At 38.6% G+C, this 8,516-nt stretch overlaps 1 pseudogene; it reads left to right on the top strand.

Moving 5' to 3' along the window:
- The first annotated feature begins 827 nt into the window (after positions 1-827).
- Positions 828-976, top strand: LOC118759959 (U1 spliceosomal RNA; annotated as a pseudogene).
- Positions 977-8,516: the final 7,540 nt, after the last annotated feature.

The raw sequence follows: 8,516 nt of genomic DNA, 5'->3' as shown, positions 1-8,516 counted from the left end.
GGCACACTGTTGCTGTGTGAGTCCTTGTCCTTCCTCTAAGTATTCAAGGACAAAGTACTAACACTTCTTCTCTCCATAGTTTCCTGCACATACTTTTTCATCTGCCTTTTTGAGCTCCTGCATCACACAGGGCTGCTAGTAGCCAAAGGCTCCTGCTGATCCTGAGACAGCAACCCACTGCTGCCTGAAGTCCTCAGTGTCTTTATAATTAGGCGGATGTCCAAAATGATTTGAGGACAATTCCTCTGTAAAAGCCTGACTTTCATGATACTAGAAGAATTCTAATAGTCCCCTTTTTTATGACATTTCTTACCGTTTCCTCTCAATGGGCATAGCCACAGGTTCCCTCCTAATAAATGCAAGCCTGCCAGGGCCAACAATTACTACAGCAGGGGACAATGAGAGCAAAGAGAGAACTTGATTTGGCAAAGAGCCAAGACACTGAACACTTTGTAAATGGGAAAAAGATGTAATCCTGGAAATTTGACAGAAAATTTGGAGCTTTTAAATGCAAAAAGGGCCTTGTCCTGCCATGCCAGCATCTTATATGGGTGTTAGTTTGAGTTCAAACTGTTCCACTTAAACTCAGCTCCCTGCCAATATATCTGGGAAAGCAGCAGAAGAAGGCTCAGGCTCCCTCTGCCTCTTCACCCATGTAGGAGACCCAAGAGGAATGCCAGGTTCCTGGCTTCAGTCTGTCGAGCTATGGCTGTTGTGGCCATTTGAGGAGTATACCAGCTAATGGAAGCTCTCTATTCCTCCCTCTTCCTCATCCCCTCCCTCGCTTCTTCCTTCTCTTTCTGTAACTCTTTCGAAAAGATAAAGTAATAGTTACCAGACAGGGGAGATACCCTGATCACGAAGGTGGTTGTCCCAGGGCGAGGCTTATTCTGTTTCACTCTGGATGTACTGACCCCTGTGATTTTCCCAAGTGTGGGAAACTTGAATGCATAACTTCTGGAAGTGGGGTACTGCAATAACAAACAAACAAACAAAAAAGATAAAGTAAAACTTAAAAAAAAAAAACCAAAACACGGCCTGGTGGCATGGCCTAGCGGCTAAAGTCGTCGCCTTGAACGCCCCGGGATCCCATATGGGCATAGGTTCTAATCCCGGCAGCTCCACTTCCCATCCAGCTCCCTGCTTGTGGCCTGGGAAGCAGTCGAGGACGGCCCAAAGCCTTGGGACCCTGCACCCCCGTGGGAGACCTGGAAGAGGTTCCTGGTTCCCAGCTTTGGATCGGCACAGCACCGGCCGTTGCCGTCACTTGGGGAGTGAATCATCGGACGCAAGATCTTCCTCTCTGTCTCTCCTCCTCTCTGTGTATCTGACTTTGTAATAAAAATAAATAAATCTTAAAAAAACAAACAAACAAAGCAAGAGGTGTAGTCCTGGTCCCTCTCCAGTCTAAATTAGTATTGCCTGTTAGTAGAGGTATAAACTAACATATACATGTGTACAGTCACGTGTGTGCAGGGTGTATGTGCATACGTGTGCACACACACACATATCAGCAGGAGCATCCAGCAAATCAAACCCTGACCCTTACTCCTGAATAATTAGAGGAGACTAACAACATAAAGAACAAGGGATTTTCATTTCTTATCCTTCTGGGTTCAATCTCAATGTAAAGTTTAAATACTATACACCAAGTGTCCATGTGTAGTCATCTTCTCATCTTCTGTTGAATTTTAACAATTTTTATGTTTTTTTTTTATAAATTCAAGCTGAAAAACAACTTTCCCCCTTAGGGTTTTGAGTGGCTTCAGAATTGGCAGATTCTTGAACATTCTTTCAGGAGAAAATACTGGCATCAGAATGGCTGTAAAGATAAGGCTAAGTCCCTGATACCAGGGGGCTGCTTTTAGTACATAAATATTCCTTAACTATATTCACCAGGGAGCCTGCTCTTCCAAACTTCTAGCTTATCATTTGCCTTGGTGTTTTAGTACTATGAGTGAGGCCGTTAGGTAATTCTTCAGCATTTTCTGTTTATCACGGCCAAGCACTTGCTACTTAACCTGAACCTTGACAAAAGACTTCAATGAGCAGCATTCTTTCCAGAAACCTAGACCTTAAATCTTTCATGCTGTTTCCATCTTTGGCACTTCTGCCAAAAAAATATCATTGATGATGACAGTTGATGCCTGGGCCATTCAGAATATACATATATTACTTCGTCTGTAAGTCTAGGTGATTTTAAGCTGGGATTTTCTACTTCTGGCTCTTCCTTTTATTATTTTTTTCTATTTAGAACTTCTCCACTGCACCTTGAAAAATGGTTAGCATCAGCATCAGCATCTACACCAGCAGAGAGAACAACATAAACATTACTATCACTAACTGAATACTATATACTAGGCACTGTTTAGACACATGTTTATATCAATTGCTCAATACAATAATATCAAGATCTGTATTAGTATTATTTTGTTGAATTCTATTGTATGTAAGGTAGAATGACTTTTTACTCATTACTATTTGTCAACCTTTATGTAAGCACATTACTATCTCGTTATCCATTGTTTTAAAATCATTTTAAAAATCATTTGCTATACATCTGTCTGCCCTTCCTCCTCTTCCCACTTTTTGCCTGAACTGGGAAAGATTTCTATGATCTCATGTGCTTTTGTTAATTTTGACTTTCAGGAGTCTTACATGCAGTGTTCCCTTTATGAGCTTAACTGTAATATTGCAAACAGAGTGTATAGGTCTTTATTATTTCTTAATCTTCCTAGCCATTTGTGGAGATTTTCAGAATTTATGAATTAACTTTTATCTTGACCTCCATAATCTTACTACAGCCATTTTAATTATTTCAAAGAACAATTTTATTGCTCATTTTACAGAATTTCTTTAGAATTTTGCTAAGCGTTATAACTTATGCCCTCATATTTTTCTACTTGATGATTCTTTCTTAAATTTATCTGTTAATTGGTGGGCACTTACAATGAGCAGCAATGTTTATCGCTTGTTTAGGTCTAATAATGACAATAACTGAACTCCACTTGCTGAGGTTTATATACAGTACATATGTTTCTGGTGAATATGGGTCAAGAGACGTAATACAGACAATTAAGCCACCCATATGTGACTTCTGTGTCCCTTACAGGAATCAAGTCCTGAATCCTCCACTTTCAATTCAGCTTTCTGTCTTTTTTGTTGTTGTTATTATTCTTGTTGATTTTTAATTATTTTTATTAATAGAAATAGCCCATTATCATTGTAGAGGTTTGCATTACCATCTATGCTAACTCCACATACCATTTTCCTCACATTCTCACCAACATTGTTGGTTTTTGGATAATAACCATTCTGAGTGGGGTGATGTGAGTCCTCATTCTGGTGTTTGTTGCATTTCCCTTATTGCTCCTGATCCCACATCAGCACCTGGCTTCCATAACGGATAGGTTCCTGATTATGTGATTTACACAGAGCTCTTTGCTCCAAAGTTTGGCCTTAGCCATGATGACAACTTACTTTGTGAAATTTAAAGCAAATTGTAATAAAAAAATAAGTACTTCATACAATGATGTGGACTTCCCTCTCTACCCTAAAAACAAAACATCACAGCATTTGCTTTAACATATACCTCCAGGCTCTAGGTTTGTGCTCAACCTCCCTCACTTAAATTGAGTGCAATTAAGACCATCACAGATAATCAGGCTAAGTGGAACTGTGTACTGTCTTCAACCTGAAGCATAATATTGATCTGGTAAGCAAAGATGTCCTAAAAGGACCTCTCTGTTGGAATATGGAAGGAAGAGGAATTCTGTCAGATTTTCAAGTTTTTAGCCTGAAAGACTGTTTTGTATTTCTACCAATAACTTAAGAAAGTATTCAGGCTGAAACTTGGCTGAAGTATATACATCTTGCTTTGTAGCTTCAGTATCTTGATCATAACGAGTTAACTGACCACCTGCCTCCCAGCTGATTCTCTATAGGCATATTTCAAAATGTTCCTGGAGAATAGAATTAAACATAAATTTATTTTGATATCCTACATTTTAAAGCCAGTGCATATAATTGGCTTGTTGTGAAATAAAAAAATCTGTGCATGCATTTTAAAATTTTTTACCAAAACAAATCGATTTTACTTCCATTTTCCCATGAAATTTTGAAGGTAAGATGTTCTCAAGTTTCTTTTCTCTGTAATATGCATTTCTACACTTTTCATTTTTAATTCCAGAAACAAAATATTTTGAGCAAAACATGCAGTCTTTTTGGAAAGTAATTGTAACAACAACATTACTCATTCAACTCCTGCTTCTCTATTTTAAAGGTATAAATTTGTATGACTTATTTCAAAGTTTGGCAGTTATGGGCCCATTGTTACCTTGTTTTTTGTTAGGTTTGTTAAAATGACAAGTCTCATTATTTTTCTGAAAAGATTTCTTACCATCTGCTCTGATTTGAATATGATTTGTTTCTCAAACCCTTGCTGCAGCTTACATTCCCAATGCGTGAGCTAATTGTACGGAGGAAACAACCTGACTACATTGTTCAAAGGTGGGATTGCTAGAAGGAAGTTAGGATTAAACAATCATATGTAACCTTCACATTTTAATCCTTGTGGTTTTCAAAGAAGAAGAAAAAACTACCCAAAATCATGCATAGTCACAGTGTCTCGGCACATGAGACCCTGCACCGCCTCAAACTGACTAATAAGAATGCCATCACCAATAGACTTATCTGAATTTTGACACTGGATCTCCAAACAAACAAAAATTAAGCTTATTTTTTACTAAACTACCTTGTTCCCAGAATTTCATTATAGTAATAAAAAGCTGAATAATGCATTATCTCAATCTACAATATAATTTGAAATAAGTAAACTATTGCCTTATGCTATTCAAATTGTTTCATGTTAATTTGAATTCATTAATTTTTTAAATATTTGTAAGGACTTATATAATGAATCATAGCTTGAAACAAGTTACTGGCATTGTTACATCCATACATTGTCACAGAAAATGGAGAGATAGGAGTTTCCCTTCCTTGATGACTCCCAATACTTGAATAAGTAACACCTGTGTTCTAAACCTAGCCAGAGGGCTTCCAAAGTTTTGCTTTCGAAAAGAGAAAAGATATTATATGTGGATTTTGTTGTTGTTGTTGTTGCTGTTCTTTTGTTTTGTTTTCAAGTAAATGTTCCAAGAAAAAGAGGTCGCAAAAAATTAAAAAAAAAAAAGGCTAAACTAAAATTTAGTCAAAATGAGTCAATGTCTAGGATGTCTGCATCAATCCTTATCCTTTTTGTGATTACATGTTAGTATGAAAATATCTCTTTCCATGATCTCCTATATATTAGCTAGAATTAGATATAATTAGATAGGAATCTTTATAAACTTTGTATCAACATGATTTTCATGATTGGCATAAGATTTCACAAATAATAAAAAGAAAAAAAGTTTTTCTTTCTCTCCTATAGGAACAATGATAGATTTTAACCAGATTGTTTCTTTAAATTTTAAGAAAGTGAAGCCTTGAAATGACTTCAGGAACTTAAGCCTCCCCGCTTTCTAACTCCAATCCAAAAAAATTCAGGAGGTGACTGCCCAATTACAAAATAAAACAGCCTAACTCATATTGCTGCATTCCCTCTACAGATGCAATTGTAATATAACCCTTCATTTCACTTTTCTTGCAAATTTTTAACTGATTTTTTTCTACAAGGAACTTCTGTAACACTCAGAATCATTCTCACACAAACAAAGAAATTGTATTTACCCTTTTGTCATCATCCTTCACTCAGTTCTAACTCTCAGCTTCCAGGGACTTGATTTTTATCACTTTGATGATTTTTTCACAAGCGCTGTGATTAGTTGTAACCTTTTGAAATTATTTTTTCATTCAGCATAATGCCTTTGAGATCCATCTACACATATTTAATCCATAAATTCTGAACTCTACAGAGGATAGAACAAATTGATTTTACTCTTTTTTTTAATAACTTCATACTTACTGAAAAGTTGAAATTACAGGTCAAAGACACTTGATTACATAGACTACATAGTCATCAAAATCAGGAAATTACATTAGTATCATCCAAATTGCAGATCCCATACATTTTCTCACTTGTTGATAACAAACACAGGTTTCAGTGTGAGTTAGGATGAATTACAGATCAAGCATGAGGTCCTTCCAAGTTCACAGGCCACACAAATATTCAACCATGTCAATCTGCAATATTTAGTTGCCCTGCATCTTTCATTTCCTTTTACTTTCTTCTTGTATGTTATTCTTCCCATGCCCTGACACTTCTAAAGATGTTTAAACCAGTTACTTACAAAAGGTCATTCAGTTTAGGTATAAGTGATATTTGGCGTGGTTAAATGATTTTGCCAGGAATATCACAGAAGTAATGTTATGTGATTACATCTTATGAGGCAGCAAATAATTTGATTTGTTCCTTTTTGATTGTGTTAATTCTGAACATTTGATTAGGATTGTGTCTGCAAACTTTCACCACAGTGAAATTAGTTTCTTTCAAACTTACACTGAATAAGTGTAATGTGAGAAGAAAATTTGAGATTATGTAAATATTCATTGTGATCAACATTTTATCATCCATGGGCCCGGCACCGTGGCCTAGCAGCTAAAGTCCTTGCCTTGAATGCGTCAGGATCCCATATGGGTGACAGTTCTAATCCTGGCAGCTCCACTTCCCATCCAGCTGCTTGTGGCCTTGGGAAGCAGTTGAGGACGGTCCAATGCTTTGGGACCCTGCACCAGTGTGGGAGACTTGGAGGAAGTTCCTGGCTCCTGGCTCCTGGCTTCAGATTGGCACACCACCGGACATTGCAGTCACTTGGGGAGTGAATCATTGGATAGAAGATCTTCCTCTCTGTCTCTCCTCCTCTCTGTATGTCTGACTTTGTAATTAAAAATAAATGATTTTTTTAAAAAATTTACCATCCATCAGTGTTTTCTGGGTGAATTAAACATCTAATCAATCAGTTAATATTTGTCAATGGGCAATTTTCTTCAACTTTCTGAATTCCTCTTGTTTCACTGTCATAGTTTTTCCTTCCTTGTATGCTTGCCTGTATGCATTTAACTTACAGAAAAATTGATGGCAATTTTAACCAATAAATTAAATATGTTTATGTTATTATTTATTGGAATGCACAAACTATTCCTAATCAGGCTTCTTAAGAAATATTGAAACTATTTTTCCTCATGATGCTACGGGCACTCTTTTTTTGTATGATATGTTAGTGATTCAGTCTACATCTCCTTTTCCTTTGACTTGAAATTGGTCAGTAATTCAAGAAGATTTTTTTCTGTTGCTAGAGAATGACGTCCAGAAAACACAATATAACCCTAGACATACAGGTGCTAGCTTACTGGTAGGCATGAAGGGAAGTCTGGCTTCCCTGTTACTGCTCCACTCTAGATTCCTGCTCATACTATTCTACCTGGAAGCCAAAGGACTCCCCAATAACACCTTGAGATATCGAGAAGACCAGGTCAGATGGGATGCTGCTGAAAGTTCTCATTGTAGGATCTCATTAAATGAAAAAGGAGCCCAAGTTTCCCTTCTGTAACATTTTGGTAGAAGGCGGCAATTATCTAGGTGTGCTGTCTTGGGGGCAAGGATGGCCAATCAGGGTAGGTGTAGCTGTGAGCAGAAGGAAAGCAGGTGAGAGAAAATCAGGTGCTACGCCGAGCTGGGGAAGGAACATTGCCACACCAGGTGAGCCGAGCTTGCAGGAAGCCTGTGGGGAAAAGCCGGAGCTGTGTGAACAAGCAAAAACTGTGGAAGGGGCCTAAGGTTAGAGCCTGCGGCCCAAGATCAGCACAAGTAAGGTATAGGAGGGCACCCCAACCTATGGACAAAAGCCTAGTGGATTTGGAGGCACCTTAAAGAGAAGCAGAGCAGGCAGACTCCTGAAGGGGTCTTCCAAAGAGGCAGCATGTTGCAAAAAGTCATATGACAAAGTTCTGGCCCAAACACCTGTGAAGGTGTTGAGAGGAATTGCATGGGCTGATGTTTGTGCCCAGATCAGGACAGCCATGCCGTTGGGGACTGAGCCACTTAGGAATGAGCTGCTGGGGAGTGAGTCAGCTGAGAGAGTGACATGAAAATAAAGGCAGAGTCAATTCCATACCCAGAAAGTCCATATCTAATCCCCTTGAGAGACCCCAGGACCATCCGAGGGGGGGGCAATAGAGCCTAGAGGGACAGAAACGGATCAGGATCAGCTGCATGAGTCTGGATAGTAAGCCAGAATTAAAAGACAAATACACTCAGCTAGGCAGATATTAGGACTCAGTCATATGGATTTCAACCCCCAGAGTGTGAGAAAAGCAGGAGGGGAGTGAAGACTACCTGGGTAAAGATGAGTAGTCCCTGCAAGCTGTAACTCACACATCATAGGAGGAAAGGTCAAGAGGTACACTAGAATAGTCAGGGGTGTGGGAAGCCATGTAGTTGGGACTGATGGAGTGAGGGTGTGACTAGCACTGCTCCGGGGTTAGCAAGGCTACGGGGAGTTTCTGGCTGCGTGGCA

The sequence above is a fragment of the Ochotona princeps genome, chromosome 14 (genome assembly GCF_030435755.1).
Source record: "Ochotona princeps isolate mOchPri1 chromosome 14, mOchPri1.hap1, whole genome shotgun sequence".
Taxonomy (NCBI): Eukaryota; Metazoa; Chordata; class Mammalia; order Lagomorpha; family Ochotonidae; genus Ochotona; species Ochotona princeps.
Note: the sequence above shows the minus strand (reverse complement) of the source record. Positions and strands in the feature narration are given on the sequence as shown.